The 20,651-nt window shown below is 43.4% G+C and overlaps 1 protein-coding gene across 36 annotated transcripts in view; it reads left to right on the plus strand.

Moving 5' to 3' along the window:
* The window catches only part of NRXN3 (neurexin 3), a 1,375,103-nt gene that overhangs the window by 1,344,370 nt on the left and 10,082 nt on the right, over window positions 1-20,651 (plus strand). The window lies entirely within an intron of this gene.

Below are 20,651 nucleotides of genomic sequence, written 5' to 3' on the forward strand. Positions count from 1 at the left end.
CCCTTCTGCTTTTCACTCTTTGACTTTCCTTGCTCCCTTGACAGGATGTCCAAATAATTAAACTCATCTGTGGGTTAGCTGAGGGTCTTTTTTTTATAGGAGACATCTGTCACTAACTCCACTGTGATTGTATTAGCAATATAAAACCTTTGATTAGTTTTGTCAAAGGAGGGGGGTTAGAATGCACCAGTGTGTTCAGTTGTTTCATTCTTAGCTTTGCATTATTTTTTAACAGCAACTGTAAAACTAAAAGTCCATCCCCTAAGCTATGTGATCTTTTCAGCAGATGCTGTTTCCCACATCTATCGCCTTTTCCTTGGGAAAAAAATATTTTGAAAAGAGAGAGAAAAAAGTCTCCATCACTAAGCTGGTATTTTTAGAAACAGCTGGTAAAACAACTCTGCAAATGTTATGCCTGGAGCACATCTATCCTAACAACAGGATTGTCTAAAGATGAAAGCAGCCACTGGTGCTTCTAGATAGCTGCGTTAGTAATAACTCCTCCACCTGCATAGGAAAGCTAGGGAAGCCTGGTGAGGCCTTTTGATCCCTAGTTTGCTTTGCCCATCCAGTTATTTGAACATTTCTCTGCTGAAGAGTGTAAATTCACCCAGTGCTTTGTGTGACCAACATGGAGCAGTGGCGAGTCTAGAAGAAATGAAGCTCAGTATCTGAAACCTCATTTGATCATTGTTGAATATATAGCTTCCTTTTTCTTTTGGTGATTTTTTTTCTCCTGTCACCAAATCATTTTTCCCCTTCAAAATGACTATGTGGAAGATCATCATGGATTTGGCGAAGAAATATTCCTCCAGTGGTCATATGTAGCTGCATTTTGCAGAGCCAGACATTGCAACTATTACCCAGCAGCTTGCCAGGCCGGTGCTGCATTAGTTACAAGTTTCTTCATTGGCTTCTGTTCTAAGGAGCAATGGCTTAAATAACAATTTGCCAATTCATCTAGTTAAGAATCTTCAAGAGCTCCTTGCATCCCGTAGCTGGAGCTCCCAGACACAAGGTTGTGCTATGCATGCAGCACTTCCGTGGAAAGCTTTCAAAATGTACACATCTTGAGTTGGTTTTTTTCCCCTCCTACACCAACCCTCCCCTGGTTTTAGTTGCCAGACAGACTCATAGCTTGAGCCTCAGAAGAGGCAATATAGCAACATACTGCATTAAAATCATGTTGTTTTTTAAGCTGTCTTGTACGGGCCCCAGTATGTGAGGCTTGAGTTGGACATTTTTTTTGCCATTGAAAAATCCCTACAAAATCAAGTTTTCTTCTCATATTTTGTTGAGAGTTGGCTTATGATGGCAGCCTGCACCTTTATGAGTGTGTGTTTTTTAATTTGGGCTGGAGGAGTGAATGGCAACAGATTTCTCTCATGGCAACTACACCAATTATAATAATGTGAACATGTATTTGCACCTTTCATTCAGTGGTCTCAAAGAGCCATACACCTATTAATGAACTAAATATTGCAATACCCTTGTGTAGGTAGCAAATATTATCCCAATTTTATACACGAGTAAACTGAGGCACAGAGTGAGTATGTGATGTGTTCTATACTGGGTGATTGTCAGAGCCAGGAATAAAACCCAGGAGTGTCAGCTCTACTCTAACCAATGGACCACAGTATCTTCTTTAGAGCCAAGTAATCTCCCCTTCACTTTTAAAGAAAACTGTATTTTCTCTTATTTTCTCCTTGAGCTTTCTGTCCTCTGCACACTCCAGGAGGGCATCTTCAAATAGATGTTGTCATGTTAGGGTCATGACAGCTTGCACAGTGGATTATCGTGTTTCAGCAATTTCACCTTTCAAAGGTGCTGTCAAGAAATGCAAAGCAAGACAACAAGCTATCCACAACTGAGTTACAAGTAATTCTGGAGATTGGGTTGAAGCATTGATCATTGCTCTTCCCTGAACTGTTTCCACTTTGTCAGTATATTTTTGGTAATGAGATGCACAGAACTGAACACGTTTTGTTTCAGGTGCACCAGTGCCCAAGTCATCCAGCGAAGGACTGTTAGCTCCCTCCTCCTTTACAGGGATGCCACCTCTGCATACGCAGCCTAAGTTCTGAACACAGTATCAATGGGTAGGAAAGCTTAATAAGCATAGGGGGTTGGTGCGGGGAGAAGAGGCTCCTTGCATCAGGGGATTAAGGGGTGACAAATGCAGTTTCTCTTTATAAAATCTAGGAAATTACAGCTCTTCATTGCTGACTACAGCATTGGAAAAGGTATTGGAAACGGGGACTATATAAGAGATACATATAAGGTGTGTGCTTTATATATATGCAAATAATGTTTGCCTTTAAAGAGTACTAGAAAGTAAAGCATATAAGAAGATATAAAGTAGGTAACAATCCTGCACTGGTCCCTGGGAGATGGACTAGATGACCTAACAGGTCTTCCACATGTCAGAAATCATATCCGGATTCTGTGATTCCCCTGAGGTGAAAGACCTGATACTCCTTTCACTTAATACTGGTGTAAATCAGCAATAACTCAGTGGAAGTTAGTGGAGTTATATCAGTATAAAACCGGTTCAAATGAGAGAAGAATCGAGCCTTACGGGTACATCTACACAGTAATTAAACGCCTGTGGCTGGCCCGAGTCATCTGACTCAGGCTTGTGGGCCTCAGGCTGCAGGGCTGTAGAATTGCGGTGTAGACATTTGGGCTTGGGCTGGAGCCTGAGCTCTGAGACTCCATGGGGCAGGGGCCCAGACCCTGGTCTCCAGCCCTTGCGCAAAGATCTGCACAGCAATTTTTAACTCTGGAGCCCGAGTCAGCTGACCCAGGCCAGCCATGGCTGTGCTGCAGGTCTTTTATTCCAGTGTGGACGTACTCTAAGATGTGTAATGTATCCTGCCAGACATTAATGTCAGATCTAGTGCAGAGAAATTGAAATTCCTTGCATGGCATGAAAGCGTCCCATGCAGAGTGAATTCTTGAGAGACTGGAGCTAGACAGCAGGTTTAAAATATAAACAGCATGGCTCCCTTTCACCACTCCCCAGCTGCTTACAAATATCCACCAGCACTTCTACTCATCAAATTTTATGTAGCTGAAGCTGATTTTCATTTGGATTTGTTAAGAGAGGGTATAGTTCATAAAGTAAGGAGGCAGATTGGGCTAAACTTGGATCACCATAGTTTTTTGGAATTGGTTGTAAATTTAATGTTTTATTGGCAAGTCAAAAAAGCCCGGTATGTATGTACATGTGTATATGTATAATTAATAACTATAGATTCACGTATGGCTGTACAAGCTAGCTGCCTGATGCTGCAAGGTGCTGAGTGCCCACAATTCCCAGTGAGATCATTGAGAGTTAAGGGTACTCAGCCACTTGTAGAATAAAGGCCCGAGGTTGTCAGTTGGATATAAGAGAAAAAAAAAACCCACTGTTGGGAATTAGCGTTATGTGAGGTTTTCAATTGTAAAAGACAGCTGTAGTCGAGCAGAGTGCTGTAATCGAGCAGAGTGGCTGTACCTGCATCATCTCATTGCTCAGCTTCCCTCAGCTGTTGAGTCCAACAGCTTGTTTTGATGAAGGTGCATATCGTCTGCATTACTTACTGTATTTCATTACAGTGCCCTGCTCCGCTCCACATGCTCTGAATGGATAAGACATGCTTGAAGGCTTTCCGAATTCAGGCAATTTCCATCCCTCCGCCTCTCCTCTGAGCCTGGCTGGTGTCTCTGTCCCTCGCGCACTTGTGATTGGAAAGGGTACAGCTGAGGCTTGTTCATGTTTGCAGACTATATGGAACATTAGCTCTGCTGTCTTTACGATAGGCTAGTGTGGAAGGATTGCCACTGCCATTTTGATAGCCATATATTTTTGATCCTTTCTGGCCATATCTGACAGGGAACCCAGTCTTATATAAAGCCATGTACCATGTTCGAATATGTTTCTGGCATCTTTCATCTGAGACCCTGAAAGTGTCTAGTAGACATTAGTGAATGAAGCTTCAGAAGCCGTTAGTGAGGGAGATGAATATTATGCCCCCATTTTACAAATGGGGGAACAACAACACTGAGAGAGATTAATTGGCCCAAGATGATTTACTAAGGGTATATCTACACTGCAATTAAATTCACACCCGTGGCTGGTCCATGTCAGCTGACCTGGGCTCGTGGGGCTTGGGCCAAGAGGCTGTTTAATTGTGGAACAAATGTCAGCCTCTGGGCGGGGGACGGGGCCCACAGTTTACTAATTTACTAAATTCCAATTACCAGTTGGTTTTATATCTGTGAAAACCCACTGAAGACAATGGGGTTTCACAGGTGTCACTGAGGTATAGTTTGGCATATAGAATCTTTCTTAGTAGTAGTTATGACAGCCAACCCGACCCTCAGTTTGACTCTCAATTCCCAAGTTGAATTGGCAGGCCTGGCAGTTAAGAATAACATCTTGGAAATTGATCATATTTATTCTGCAGCCACAGAGACGGAGCTCCATGACTCCATTTTTACAGTTAATTTTCAGAGAAGAAACTTATGTGGCTAAATTGCTGTTTGGATAATTCCCCATGAGTTCTTATCTCCGGTTGCCACAACCAAGTCGCCTGGTGATGAGACATCTTAACAACCAGAGATTCGGAGCAGGCAACATCAGCTCATATGACAGCCAGCCTCTTATTAGAGTTCCCTTATTAGAGATGGATGTGTAAGCCAATAAACAAACACAACTTTAGCCTCTAAAAGCACAGGGCATTCTTCTATTCTAGAAGCCCCAAAAATCTTTAGAAGCCCACAAGTGTTATTTTTGCACGTGCCTGTTAACATTTATTAGAAATCAAGCAGCTGATAATTTGGCTTCTGGCACGTTTCCATTTTGACAGCTAACTGAATGCCCTGGAAGGTTGTGAAGAACAGCCAGATTGCATTAGACACTTCAACTACTATTTAAGACTAGCATGCATTTATGAACTGGGAATAAAAGCCAGAGTTTCCTAACCATCTCCAACACATATTGGTCCCTGTGCCTATTCATATCCAATGTACCTCAGCAAAGGTTAGGCTGGACACAGATATTGTCTCGTGTTTGTAATGAGTCTTTCTTCCTTAACTGCTGGGCCCATCCTTTCAAGTAACCAAGAAATCCCTTTCATAAGCATTCATCACACATCATAATGTGCGATTACAAATCAGGCCACTGGGGTTAGAATGTGAAAGTCTTTTTAATTCATCCACAGAGTTTAAAGCTGTAGGTTGTGCCAGCAGCAAAATTACATGGATAAATTGTTTGTTCTTTTAATGCAACATTTCCAATTTCATCTCTAGGTTGAAATAAGACTATGAATAGCAATAATGAACACATCAGTGTAGAAGAAAGTTGCAATTCTATGGCTAATACAGATAAAGGAAATGAGAGGCTATGAGAAAACAATCGACTTTCCTATTAAAATCCACCCTTATAACATCTTCCTTCTTAATAGAAGCAACTGAAAAATGTTAATTTTTTTTGGATCATGTTAATTAACATTCCATCCTATTAGACTTGCTCTGCAGTTAACTTTCATTTTGCTAGTAGTAGTGATTGTTATGCTCCTGTATTATCACACCTGAAGCTCAGATATAACGGTTATTAGCTATCTAAAACTCTTCTTTTAGTGATCTAACAATGACCCTCAATATTAAATGTTAAGATTGCAGGTTATACAGTAAGCAGCTGCAGGGCAGAATCAGGTTAAAGTGTATGCGTACTTGCTACAATTTAAGGTCATGTAGAGATTCAGCAGTAATTTAACACTGAATTGGTTCTATGAGCCTTAAGTACTGTAGTTGAAAAGTATCATTATATTTCAGAAACTACCAATTCCTCCAACCAAAAATCATTCAGGACTTGTGATAGTGGGAACCACCTTTTCTACTACTGGTAGGAAAAAAGAGGAAGAGTGGGGCCAAATCTCACCCAGTAAATCACTGAGGAGCAGAGCTAGGAAAACTCAGAAGTCCTGATCCCAGTTCCCTGCTTTAACCATTAAAAAACACTTCCTTCCAAAGCTGAAAATGGAACCCAAGAATTCTGACTTTTCACCCTACCCCCCCAAGCACAATCCTTACCTGTGCTTCTCAAATATGTTCTGGCATTATCAATATTAGGAAGGATTATCGTTTGCAACTGCATTTGTTCCTCTTACAATCCAATCTGTTGTGCAAACAAAGCAATTACCCTTGTCAGTTGCTTCCTTGCCATAAGGCCACCACTGATAAACAGCTTAAACCATTGGCTTCACAATATAGTTTATTCTCAACATTCACCTTGTTGAAAAAGAGGATTCAAACCTGCCTGCAGCCCCCCTCCACCCATGTAGTAGATCAGCCCAAACTCTCTAGAGTAAGGGTGCAGAACCAGCTCCTTGTTTTGCATTGCAGCATTTGCCAACTGGTATATAATTTGCCCACAGAAATACAATCTCTGCCAGATAACCACCCCAAAAATGCCTTGGAGCCTAGATCACAGTAAACCCCCCTCATCCGTTTCAAGTGATAGATAGCATTAGCTCACATGCTGAAAGCTTCTACATAAAGGGCTCCCCTGCAGCGTTTCAGAGCTGGCTTATTCGTACATTAGCCAGCTCTGTTGTATTTTTGCTGCAGTTACAAGAGCTGCCTAGCAGGAAAATTGACTTCAAAGCGCAGATTGATAATCGTTGCCATTTGGTTTCCAAGCACCTTCACTTGAGGTCTCTGGGGACCCCTGGTGCATCTAAATATTAGTACAATCAAAGGGAAAGAACAGCTCAGGTTCCCTGAATCTATGTGAGCTGACAACCCGTTACATCTCACACCAAAGACCAGCTTTGCTGGGGTTTAAAGTTTACCTCAACCCCTTTGCAGTTCACAGAAGAAGAGTTGTGGTTGTGTTTGTTGGTTGCGGGGGTTGTTGGGTTTTTTTTAAGGAGCTTTATTTAGGCCTTTTCACTCTGTTCTTGTGCTCCAGGTAGCTTCCATCAGCAGTCTGCATACTGGGTCTCCACTCATATACTAATTCGTAGCAATAATAACTAGCATTCCTGTAGTTTTTTTCATCTATAGATAGCCAAGCACCTTACAAACATGCATAAGTATCTATCTTCATTTTACTGATGGGTAAACTGATCTAACCCCTTCAGGGGTTTTGTTCACAGTATTGCACCATGGATATCAGGATATGGGTACATTAACTTGTGGGAAATATTTCAACCCATTTTGATCTCTGCGAGAGAGTGAGGGCTTTACCCCCAACTCTACATTTTTACTTTTCATAGCATCATAGAAATTACAGATAAAAAGACCTCTTCGGTCCTATCTAGTCCAACCTCCTCATCTCAGGGGCCAGTGCAAGACTGTTCCCTACCCTATATTCTTGTCCAGCCTAGCTCTCAGGGTATGTATACACTGCAAATAAACACCCCTGAATGGGCCATGCCAGCTGACTCAGGCTTGCGGGGCTTTGGCTAACAGGCTGTTGATTGCATTGTGGACACTCAGGCTAGGGTTGCACCCTGAGCTCTGGGCCCCTTCCAGTTGCAGGGTCCTAGAGACTTGGAGCCCAAATGTCTGCACTACAACTAAACGGCCACTTGGCCCGAGGCGTACAGGGCAGCTACAGGTTTTTAATTGCAGTGTAGACATACCCTCAATGTCTCAAGAGACACGGCTTCTACTACTCACCTTGGGAGACAATTCCACAGTTGAACAGCTCTCACCATCAGGATTTTCGCCCAATATGGAGACTAAATTTTTGTTTGCCATTTTTCCTCTTTTGAATAATATGCTCCAAGTTAAATCCACACTAAGACAAAACCATCACAACACTTATGGCCATCAAGGATAACATTTAGGAGGGAGGATCATCTAGTGCTTTGGGCACTAGCCTAGGACTTTCAAGACCCAAGTTTAAGCCCTTGCTCTGCCACAGATTTCCTGTGTGTCCTTGACCATGTCATTTAGCCTCTCTGTGCCTCAGTTCCCCTTCTAAAATGGGAATACTTGTATTTCCCTGCCTCACAGGGATAAACACATTAAAGACTGTGAAATGCTCAGATACTAAGGTAATGAGGGCCATATAAGTACCTAGCTCGATAAAAATGTTACTCTGAATCACAACTGACTTTCTCTGGATTTATAACAGTGTAATGGAGCACCGGAAGTTGACCTTGGGGACAAATTTGAGCTGAATACAGCTGGTGCACCGATAGGATATAAGAGGAGCTTTTGTGCTCCTGAAGCTTCATATTTACATACAAAATTACATTATTGCATATGCAAATAGGCATTTAGTTGGTAGAAGATTACCTACCTGGTGCTCACAAATGCATGGGTTTTATGGGTACACACGTAGCATGCAGCTGTAAACATTTGGCTACTAGCTATTTGGCTGTGGGAAGGTAGTGGTGGTAGGAACTCAGAACCCTACACTCTGGCATGAGTTACTTGTGAAAGGAGAAGCAAGAGCTGGATGCATGGCTCAAGTATACTAGTTTTTATACCTTGGTAAGCAAAAGCAGAACCTAGCCCAATATGTTAATTGCCTTTCATCTTAATAGACATAGTCAGTAATTTGGAAATGCCCTCCAAAATATTATTTACTATTTGTATTACCGTAGTGCCTAGGGGCCCTCATCATAGACCAGGACCCCATTGTGCTAGGTGCTGTACAAACACAGAACAAAAAAACAGTCCCTGCTCCCAGGGTCTTACAACCTAATTGCCCTGGAATATTTTATACAAGCAAAGTGTCATGGTGTTTTGAGGTTTGCAGTGAATTGCTTTTTAATTTTTTTAAAGTCCTCTCTGCAGAGAAGCAGTGAGGAAAAACTTTTAAAATGATAATTCCTGCTTGCTTTAGGTAGGGGAGGGAGCAGTGGGAATGAAGCTGCTCTAACTAGTGATTCTAAAACCTACCCAGTTAGCACCTGATTTCTGCGTGCCGGGAAGTGACAAGAGAGACCAAAATCAGGCTCAAGAGAAAGGAAAGAAAACGTTACTGAATGCTCAGATCAAGCTCACCTTCCCAACTCTCAAGTCTTCATCTCTCTCCCTGCCTGGGCAGCGTGGGTTAGCTCTCCATTTGGAGCTCTGAGGATCTCCTCATTTAACACTCTTCAGCCCATGAGGCCTGGCATTGCAGGCCCTCCCTTTCCCCCACCATCCCAAAGAGCCTGGTCATGCCTTCCGACAGAGTTTAATACATAAGAGTGTCAGCCATAAGAGTGTCAGCCATACTCTCTAACCAGTCTGTACCCTGGTGTGACTGGTGCTGAGCATGCATGTCATTTTGTCATGGCCACTCCAATGTTCTTGATTTATAACAGAAAGGAGGCAAGAATTGAAGGTACTGAAACATGAAACCTTCACTTTAATAAGAGCCCACAGGGTGAAGCTTCTTTCCAACTTGTACACCATGTGTTCTGTGCAGTTTGCCCAGGGCTGGCACTCACTCTCTCTAATAGATTATGAAATTCAACACTTTCTCCCATTATTGAGATGTTTGGCGTGGATTCCTTTCCAGGGCAGTTATGCTATGCCTTGTGACTGGAACTGTTCATCATCTGGGTGCAGCCCAACTAACCCGCATTCATTTGATTGCCTATTTTTTGTCTATAGTTTGCAGAACAGATCTCTCCAACATTCCCGAGCTTGATGAGTAGCTCCTTTAAAAGCTGCATTGGTTAAGTTGTTCTTTTCAGTGATATTGTTACCAGTGTGTTTCGCTGAAGCTAGAGGAGCATGTAAAGCTTCAACAGAGGCGCATGTAAAGTCAGGTGCTCTGGATTTTGGATTCTTTCCAGAGGCTTAACCGGTAGGAACTGGGCTGACATGTTCATCGTTTACTCAACTGAATATGGCAAACTTTTGTTTTTTTCCATTTTCAAGATAAAACATTCCTTGTGTGAAGGCTGGAAGGGCTGGCTCTATCCAACACTGATTTGTTTCTCCCAGAACGTTAGAAAGTACAAATGTCTGAATGTAGAGAGGAGGAATTATTTAGGATTGTATGTGAAGGAACAGAACTAGGGGTAATAGAATGAAATTAACCAAAATAAAGTTAAGGGTGAATATAAAAGAAACTTTTTAACAATGAGGTCTCTTATGTTTTGAAATGGTGTCCCCCAAAGAAATGGTAGAAGTCCCATCCCCTGAGTTCCTGACAACTGGACTGGACAAAACCCTTGAGAATATACTATAATCTTGCTCCAGTTGGGACCGATAAATTAAATGGCCTAATTGGAAGTTTCACCTTAACTGGGACCAATAGGAGAGCATCAAAGTGAACTTAGTGTGGTTAATGTTTGCACATACAGTTCTGCCCCTTTAAAATTCCACCTCCCCTGCAATATGAGTTCCATTGCATAACATTGAGTTCCTGTTAAAAAAGATTATTTTTTCTGCAGACCATAAAGGATTTTAAAGGGCTATTTTTGGGGCTTACTGTGGAAGTATGTCATAGGGCCTTCTATGATTTTCGTTTGGGGTCAGGCTAGAGTCTGGGCTTTCAGACCCTGTGCCATGGGACTTTTAGTGCAGTGTAGACATGTCCTAAGTGTTTCAAATAGGGCATTAAGAAGGGATTTAATTACTTATTAATTAAGTACCACTTGATTGTTCCAAAATCATATTTGACCACAATGTTATTGGCATATTATTTTGTACTCAGTAAATTCTGCACATTCAGCCATCAAATACAATAGTATTTAAAAATCTAGGCATGCCACTGGTAACTCACATCACAACAGCCCGGAATAGGACTGAATAAAAATTTGGAAAAAGTTATTAGAAGGAACAGCCCTGCAGCTGGGGTAAGGGCTGGTTGGAGAAGATGAGAAGTAGGTCTCTTCCATGTCTGGTTTCTGTGATTCACTTCAGATTCATAACTATACCCTGATGCCACGAAACTATAGCTTTGCTGCCACTCTAGCCTGCTTGGCTCATTGTCTCTTTGCAGTCTGTGAATAATGGTGCAAGTGTCAGGATATGGCCTTGGGGAATGTGCTGGGAAGTTAATGCCTCATATCTCCTGTTTTGCTTTTGAAACAGCCCAGGACTCAGCTGCTTGCGTGAATCTGCTAATCTCTGCATGATCTGTAGTTTAGAGGCAAATAAATAGGACAAGCAGCTGCAGCTGGAGTGTATTTAGACTCTCCAAAAGCCTTCCACAAAGTCCCACACCAAAGGCTCTTATGCACACAAAGCCGTCCTGGGATAAGCAGGAAGGTCCTCTCATGGATCAGTAACTGGTTAAAAGATAGGAAACAAGGGGTAGGAATAAATGGTCAGTTTTTGCAGTAGAGTGAGATAAATAGTGGGGTCCCGCAAGGATCTGTACTGGGGTCAGTGCTGTTCAACATATTTATAACTGATCCGGAAAAGGGAGTAAACAATGAGGTGGCAAATTTTCAGATGAAATAAAATTACTCCAGATAGTTAAGTCCAAAACAGATTGCGAAGAGTTACAAAGGGATCTCACAAAATGAGGTGGCTAGGCAATAAAATGGCAGATGAAATGTAATGTTGATAAGTGCAATGCACATTGGAAAACATAATCCCAACTATACATTCAAAATGATGTGGGTGGGGGCTAAATCAGCTGTTCCCACTCAAGAAAGAGAACTTGGAGTCATAACGGAGAGTTCTCTGAAAACATCTGCTCAATGTGCAGTGGCAGTCAAAAAAGCTAACAGATTTTTAGGAACCATTAGGAAAGGGATAGATATCATAATGCCACTGTACGTCCATACCATAAATACTGCATGTAGTTCTGGTCACCCTAGCTCAAAAAAGATTTATTTGAATTGGAAAAAATACAAAAGAGGGCAACAAAAATGATTAGGGATATGGAATAACTTATATATAAGAAGAGATTAAAAAGATGGGACCTGTCACATCTTAGAAAAGAGATGAAAAGAAGGGTGAGATATGATAAAGGTCTATAAAATTATCAATGACGTGGGGAAAATAAAGAAGTGTTATTTACCCTTTCACGTAACATAAGGATCAAGGGTCACCCCATGAAATTAATAGGCGGTAGGTTTAAACAAACATAACTAGAGCCCTGCGCAAATACAGAAATGTTTATCCTCATCGGATCCGCGATCCGCAAAAACTGTCTGCCGATATCTGCAGATATCCATGGATTTGCAGGGCTGTAAATGTGCAGCAGTGACACTGGAGTGGCAGGCGGAGGGAGAGGGTCCTTGCCCGTCCACTTTTCACAGGGCCGGACCCCTCCCCATCCCCCTCTTCTTCTCCTCCTCTGGCCAGGCCAGCGTGGAGCCCAGCCAGGGAGCCCGGGCAGCACTAGGGACCCGCGGCGGACCCTCCAACTACCCACGGTGCAGGGGGGAGGAGCTCATAGCAGCCCCCGGCTGTGTCTCTGCCCCGCAGGCTCCCCACCCAGCCAAAGGCAGGTAGAGGGTCTGCGACTCCGCATGGCTCTCCCCGACCCGGCTCCAGCAGGGGGCGTGTGTGTCTTGTAGCCTCAGCCCGGCCACAGTAAGAGCCGGGGGCGGGGAGGTGAGGCAGCTGTGAGGAACTGCGGCACAGGCCTGGGGAGCAGCGACACGGGCCAGGGGCTGTTTGGCCTTCCCACCCAGGGCCGGTGGAGGGTCCACCACGGCTCCCCACAGCTGCCTGCCCGGCTCTTATCATGGCCAGGCTGCGGCTCCGACAGCCCCTCCCCCAGCTGCGTCAGGGAGAACCACACTGGCAGCTGTGGGGTGCCTGGGTTCCTCCACCTGCTCTGGTGAGTCTGTGCTACAGCTCCAGAGCCCTGCACGGATACCCAAAATTTGTATCCGCCTCCGAGCTGCTATCTGCAAAAATGGTCCATGGATATAAAGCAGATACCTGCGGATTTGCAGGGCTCTAAACATAATGAAGTACTTGTTAGCAAAATGCACAGTCAATCTGTGAAACTCGTTGCCAGGGAATGTTGTGAAGTCCAAAAGTGTAGCTGGGTCCAAAAAAAGAATTAGATAAATTCCTGGAGGATAGGTCCATCAATGGCTATTAGCCAAGATGGTCTGGGATGCAACCTTATGCTCTGGGTGTGCCTAAATCTCCAACTGCGGTCAGCTGGGACTGACTGACAGGCGATAGATCACTCGATAATTGCCCTGTTCTGTTCATTCCCTCTGAAGCACCTGGCACCGGCCACTTACATAAGATAGGATACTGATATAGCTGGACCATTGGGCTGTCCCAGTATGGCTGTTCTTATGTTCTTATGCTCTTATTTAATTGTATCTCAAAAAAATGAGAAGCATATTTGGGGACAGTGGGCTCTCTTGGCAGCATCCCATTTGCAGAGAAGCAAAACCTCTTGCATATTTTAGAATACCATACATATGGAGATAACATTTGCTTTATGGGGTTATCCTAGAGATATACCTAGAATCCAATCCTGCTCCCATTGAAGTGAATGGAAGAAGCTTTGCCGTTGACCTTGACAGGAGAAGGATCTGGCTTCCAAGTATTTTCTCCTGTCTTTACCAGTGACCAGTACCTGATGATTCAGAACAAATCTCTTCCAGGTGCTTACCTTCAGCTCTGAGCACAAGGGTTGAATAACTTTACCTAACTTTTAGCTTTACCTAAAAGCCTTTAAGCTTGCCCGACTGTATATGAAAGATTTGGTGGTTAACAAACACATCAGTGTCTCTACTTGGCAGAGAGTGCAGGCTGGGCAGAGATGCATGTTAAGAAGACTTTAAAGCCAGCCACAGCTGGATGTCTGATCAGCTCTGGAATTGCTGACTAGACCTCCAGAGATTCTCCTTTGGTTCAAAGGAGTATAAAAAGATAACAAGGCAAAGAAGGGAAAACTGCTTTACCTCTGAAAGCCATGGTAATGGTTAACTCTTTGGATTCTCTAGTGGCAGATATTGAGAGCTCTAGACGAACATGTGAGAGTTTTTCTGAAGTACCATTTATTGGAAGGAGTGTATGCTTGCCCCACTAAGCAGCTAGTACTGTACATGGGACAACTTCAGTGATGTCTCATGTGGGCTTCTTTCCCTACATATCTCTGTAGCCAGTAACTGGCCTTTATGTCTCTGACAAGAAGGCCAGACTGGTCAACACACGCACGTCTCCCTGATGTCTCTGTAGGGTGACCAGATAGCAAGTGTGAAAAATTGGGACACTTTTTTTTTTTGCGGGGGGGTTGGGGTATAGTTGCATATATAAGACAAATGCAGTATAAAGAGACAAAGGGACTTGTCTGAGGTCACAGATTGAGTCAATCTCAGAGCCAAGATAAGAAATCAGGAATTCTGGACTTTTAGTGTGAGGTTTGTGCAGCTTACTCTGAAGTATATGGTGGTGTCAGCTATTGGAGAAAGGTACTGGACTAAATAGAGCTGGGGTCTTAGCCTATATAGAAATTCCTATGTTCCTATGTGTTGTGCTAAAACCACTAAAGCAGGCCTCTCTTTCTCAGAGAAAAACAATTTGGCTTTGGGCAACATACTAAAAATCACAGGAGCAGTATTTTACAAGAGAAAACAGCGTGTTTTACTGCTGCTGCCCTACAAGCAGAGGTGAAAGTAAGCCGGTCTAGTCTGGCGTACTGGTAAGATAGTAGCCACCACTACACAGCCGACCGTACCAGCAGGGCTGCTGATGTGGGGAGCAAAAGGGGCAGTTGCCCCAGGGCTCAGACAGCGATTTAAAGGGCCGTGGGCTCCCAGCCGCCGTTACTGCGCCCTTTAAATTGCTGCCAGAGCCCCGGGCGATGCAGGCCAGGCAGTGCTGAAGGGCTGGTTGGGGGAGTCTGGCCCCAGCCCTGCCCCCTTCTGCCCAAGGCCCTGCCCCTTCCACCCAAGGCCCTGCCCCATCTGGGGGCCCAGAGCTGCACCCCCCCCGACACACACACACACCTTGCCCAGGACCCCGGCCACCCTGCATACCGGTAAGTCCGTTAAATTACTTTCACCCCGCCTACACGCTAGCCATTAATAGTATAATTCTTCCTCAGGAGTCATTGGGCTGGCTGTGTGGAAAGAGTTAAAGCTACACTGTAAAGAGGAGTTTTTCCTGTCAGCTCCTGCCTGCAGGAAGTACTCTATAGTGATGCCAATTTTCCTTGATCCCTACCAGAATCTCCCTAATCCTAATCGCTCCACAGGGACTTCGCCACTCTGGAACCGTCATTGCTCCATTTCCTTCTTTTTCCCTTCAGTCATATAGGGACAGAGGATGGCTTTTTCGCCTCAGTCCACACTGGAGGAGTTCAGAGGGGCCAAGCCGCAGCTGGACCCCCCAGGAAGAATTCTAGCTGACTCCTCCACAGTTCCTCTTGGGGGGTCTGGGGAACACAAGAAGGAGCCGGCTCTGCTAGCCTGTGCACCGGCCATCTTTAGGTGGAGTCGCTGTCTGTGTGTTATCTCTGTGTTTCTGCCAGGCTAGGGCATAAATGGTGGGAGAAGGCACCCCCGTTGCACACCACATAAGCCCCTAACATATTTTTCTTGCTTCTCATTAATGTGGATTCTTGCCACATAAGCACTAACTGGAGAAAAATGGCTGCAGACATCACTTGAAGCTGAAAACAGATGCATAGATAAGGGTGTATTTTTCTCCGTTTTATAGCTAACCTACTTACAGGGCTATGTGCATCACTCAGTTCATTGGAATCTCTCCATTTGTCTCTTTTAACTGATTGTTCAACAGAACCAGCTGCTTAAGAGCTTTTGTCACTATCATCTCAGTCCTGCCTCAGTACGGAAATATGCCTCTAAATGAGCCTAAAAAGCATTGTCTGATAACTAAAGTAGGATTATATAAGTATGCAAAAAAGCAGTTAGGGGGCCTGGGTTGTGCAATAGGGAAATGTGCTTTTCCTTTTAACACTAAAGATCTTGGCTCTCATTCTAATTAGGTTACAATAGAACAGGAAATTGAATATACAGGACTCATCCTTTCCCTACTATTAGTGCATGTAAAAATCAGAAAGAAAAAAGTCCCAGGAGTGGAAATCTCTACTAAGGAGAGGACCAGGACAGAGCTCAGGGAATACTGCAGGTCAGAAGTGCATCAACAATGAGAATTGGAGGCCTAGATAGGGTGACCAGATGTCCTGATTTTATAGGGACAGTCCTGAAATTCAGGGCTTTGTCTTATATAGACGCCTATTAACTCCTACCCACTGTCCCAATTTTTCATGCTTGCTATCTGGTCACCCTAGGTTTGGGCTGGAATAGCAGGGGATGGTACTGGTTAGTGTTGAGATACATGAGTAGGGTTACTATATGTGAGCATTCAAAAAAGAGGACACTCCATGGGGGAGGGGTATTTGCTTCCCCCCCTACCCTGGCCCCAACTCCACCCCTTCCCCTCCCCCATTCCAACCCCTTCCCCAAAGTCCCTGCCCCAACTCCGCCCCCTCCCTGCCCCATTGGACCCCTTCCCCAAATCCCGGCCCCGGCCCTGCCTCCTCCCCTGAGCACTCCATGTTCTCCCTCCTCCCCCCTCTCTCCCAGCTGCACGAAACAGCTGTTTCGCGGCGCAAGCGCTGAGAGCTAGGGGGGAAAAGCAGGCACTCTCTCGAGTGATCAACATTCACTTTCTTTCTCGAATGATCAACATTCACTCTCTTTCTTGAATGATCAACTCTTCTTTGGGGAAAAATTATAATGGCAAAATTCCAGACATTTTTAGATATTTAAAAATTCCTCCCAGACGGTGATTTAAGAACCAAAAAGCCGGACATGTCTGGGAAAAAACGGACATATGGTAACCCTATCATGAGCAGAGCTGCATGGGAGAGCGAAGGATTGAAATAGCATGGGGTATGGCATGTTGGGGATGAGGTAAATTGTCAGTTTGGTGCAAGTCAAGGACTGAAATAACTGAGAACACTACAGGTCTAGAAGAGATTGTGCGTGATGCAGGACTGAAATAGCATAGATTGTTGTAGGTCAGGATTATGGCTTTATGGCAGAGCTGACGGGGAGTACCACATAGGAATACTATCAAACAGGGGAGAGGTGTATTGACCATGCTATCTTGGAGACATTTGAAGGCAGGTGCTGTACAGTATACCTAGTTCAATCCAGCTCTGTTGATCTCACACTAATATGAACATTACACTTACCTACAACTTTTTAAAATGTAATTAAAAGAAATGCAAAACTAGAAAACTCGTGAAAATAGCTAGTATAATTGATATAACCAGAGCTGCTCCAAAAAGGAGAAAGTGTTTGCAAAAAATTCATCCTTTTTAAAAAAAAAGAATTTTGAGTATGTCATTTAAAAAAATCAAAATTAAGAAAATTTTGGCCAACTGTTATAAACTTAAATTTTCTGTTCTTCAACCAGTAGTGTTTAGCCCCTTAAGATTCTGAGCCCTTTAGTCCCAGCCCTTCAACCTCGCTTAAATAGCTGAAAATAAAAGTGACAGCATGCTGCAAAATATGTATTATTTATTTTCCTTTTTACAACCTTTGCTTGTGTTTCAGAGGGACAGTTGCAGCATGGTAGCCTCTGCCCTAAAAAAAATGATGAGCGCAGCAAAATATTTAGTTTACAGATATATGTGGAAATATTTTCAACCCAGTTTCAAACTGGGGGACCTATATTAGGTACTTAAATCTGTATTTAGGCGGTTAGGGCTGGATTTTTTAAAAGAGCTGAGAGGCAGATTTTCTAATGTGCTCAGCACCCATTTCAGCACCTGAATATGGAACAGGTTTTCAAAACTGCTTAGCACTCAGCATCTCTTACTGTGATTCTTATGTCCAGATTTTCTTTTCACAGTCTGGCCGTTTATTTAGGTCTCTAAATGGGAAGTGAACTAGGGGCAGGGGGGAATCTGGCTATAGTTGTGGGTGCTGAGCTCTTTTGATCATCTGGCCACTAAACATCTTTTTCATATCCCTAGCCCTTGAGTTAGACACTTAAATCAGGGTCCTAAGTACTGACTGAGGTGCCAATGTCAAGCTTCAAGTTTGGAAATTGGGCTCCCCACACATTAGAATCTATTTGGTGTCTAAAGGAAAACAATGTGCAGGCCTTGCATGAATAATAAAAGAAAACAGAAGTAATGAAACAGAGGTTACCAATGGGCAAAGCATGAACTCACAAGTGGCCTTGTAAATAACATGTAGTTAGTAGATAAAGAAACAGTAAGAAGAGTAATGTGTGATGAGTTTGCAGATTTGCTTTCTAGCATATTTTGTAGCTCGTGGACTGTTCGTGATATGTATAGGGATGGGTTACAAAAAGTAGTAAACCAGTTATGAAGTGTGGGGCATGCATCAGTTTGTTCTAGAATATGTAAATCTGGGTTGTTATGGGCTTTGGAGCTGTGGTAAACCCCTCTACTCAGCCCACTGTATTTGGGCTTGATTACCTCAGATAGTGCTGCTGTATGCCAATTAAAAAAAAAACATCCCTGAGGACTGGTCTACTCTAGGAATTAACATTGGTGTAGCTATGGCTCTCGGGGGGTATGAAAAATCCACACCCCTGAGTGCCATAGTTGCCATGTAGACAGCGCTAGATGACGGAACGATTCCTTCTGTCGACCTAGCTACTGCCTCTTGGGGTACTGCCGACGGTAGAATCCCTCCCATTGGTGTAGGTAGTGTCTGCACTGAAGTGCTACAGCGGCACAACTGCACCACTGTAGTGTCTTAAGACAAATTCAAGCTAATTTCTTGGCAATGGATGGGAAACGCTCTCAGAGAAAAATCCCAACCCAGTGAATTCCAGTGTTCCAGTGTATTGAATATAGATATTTCACTACTCTTAGAATCCAGCTGCAAGTCACAACAAGGAATGATTAAACTTCAAAGCTTAAATGCCTCGTTGTGAAATTTCCTGTATACTGATTAACCCTGTTAAACCAGAGGCTAAGAATCCTGGTAGGGAATGGTGCCCAGGGACAGTAGTTTTGAAAGTTTGCCCCCAAAAATAACCCCACTGGGGCTTGCAGTGGCCTCACTGCTGCCACTGTTCTTTGTTTCCAACCAACCTTTTCTCATTCACAAATGAACCCAAAAAATCATTCCACATGGATCAGTCAAATGGGTTCAGCCCCAGGAGCCATGTGTGCCTATATGCATTGTCCCTGAGGTTCACCTAGCCAGGTTTCCCAGTCTTTGGTTGAACCTCTCCCCCCTCTTAACACAGTCCCCAGTATATAGTTCCATCGCAGTCTTCCAGTAGAGGCAGAGGGCATTCCTGCACATGGTAGTGGCCAGGGTAGTCTCATGCCTTTCGCCCTTCAGTGGAAGTTGGGCTTTTCTCATGCAACTCCCATCCCCCGTCTTTACCAGCTTGGGACACTTTTTCAATAGCACATCCAAGTATAAAGTTGGAGGATTCAGTGTCTCTCTACATATTATTTATTTTTATCTCATGTTCACAAAATTAGCTTTGTTCTCTGAGTGGCTCTGAAAATACTGTTGTCCCTCCTGTTAGCATAGCCCTCATCTGGATGCTCTCTGTATCATACTTTGTATATAAGACTACCACTGTTCCTCAGCTTCCAGGTCTAGTAAAGCCCAATAGGACTGATTATTAATAAACTTTGTTACCAGTAAAACCGCTTTATAAAATACAAAGGGTCCAATCCTGCAGTCCTTACCCGTTAATTTCAATGAGAGTTTTGCCTATATAAGGCTTTATGGCCTGAAGGTTCAAATACTTACTACCAGTTGTATTGTTAATTATTGTGAATTGTCCACTATCTTCAGTGAGACTAATCACAGATCCAGTCCTACAAACACTTACTACCAGAATAATGCTTACTGCAATGAGTATCTCCATTGGGCCAGATTGTGAATCTCCACTTGGAAGTAGGCCCTTTGACTCTGTGTGAATAATTGCTGACTGTTTTGAAGAACAGGTTAATCAGCATTACTGTTAGCATTTGCCTGTTCAGGCTCCCTGGCAGTAATCATTATTTTAAGTAGGAAGTGTTTGAGGAAATGAATTCTGCAGCCCTTACTCAAGATGATTAGTACTTACTCACATGAACAATCCCAAAAAGATTAGTTGCACATATGCTGCCCATCATGAGTCTGGGCTGGAGAACTGGGCCTTGAGAAAAGACTGTCATTTTGTAAAAAGAAAAGGAGTACTAGTGGCACCTTAGAGACTAACCAATTTATTTGAGCCTATTTGTGTGTTCGATCGCTAAAGGCAATGTTATAATGAGTGTGGAATGTATTTCCTAGCACCTCTTGCAATTTCCCTCCATCCCCCCACACCATAGCCCTTCTAATCTCTTCCCATAACCTGCACAGAATCCTTTGGAATGTACTTTGCCCTTACTGGACAGACATGAAATGATATACCACCTTGTTCCTTGAGTCGTCTTCTTTGCTAACTTCCTTTCCCCTCCCTCCCAAGTCCTAGCTTGCTGTTCTGTTTTTCTACTTTCCCTAAATGCAACTTACTTTAAGCATGCATTATTATTATTATTAACATCCTACAGTAAAATGAAGCTATTATATAACCCATTTGTCAATCTCAGCCAATTTCTTCTTTCTTTTCCTATGTCTATTTATGACGTACATCCAGACTGCACGTCCTTTTTTCCCTTGTGTTTATTTTAAAAAAAGTAATGAAAAAAAAGCAGTACACTGGTGGGTGGGGAGTTTTTTGGCCAAAAATTAAAAGAAAATTTAAAATGGAGGGAATGA

This window comes from Chelonia mydas, chromosome 6 (assembly GCF_015237465.2).
Source record: "Chelonia mydas isolate rCheMyd1 chromosome 6, rCheMyd1.pri.v2, whole genome shotgun sequence".
Classification (NCBI taxonomy): domain Eukaryota; kingdom Metazoa; phylum Chordata; order Testudines; family Cheloniidae; genus Chelonia; species Chelonia mydas.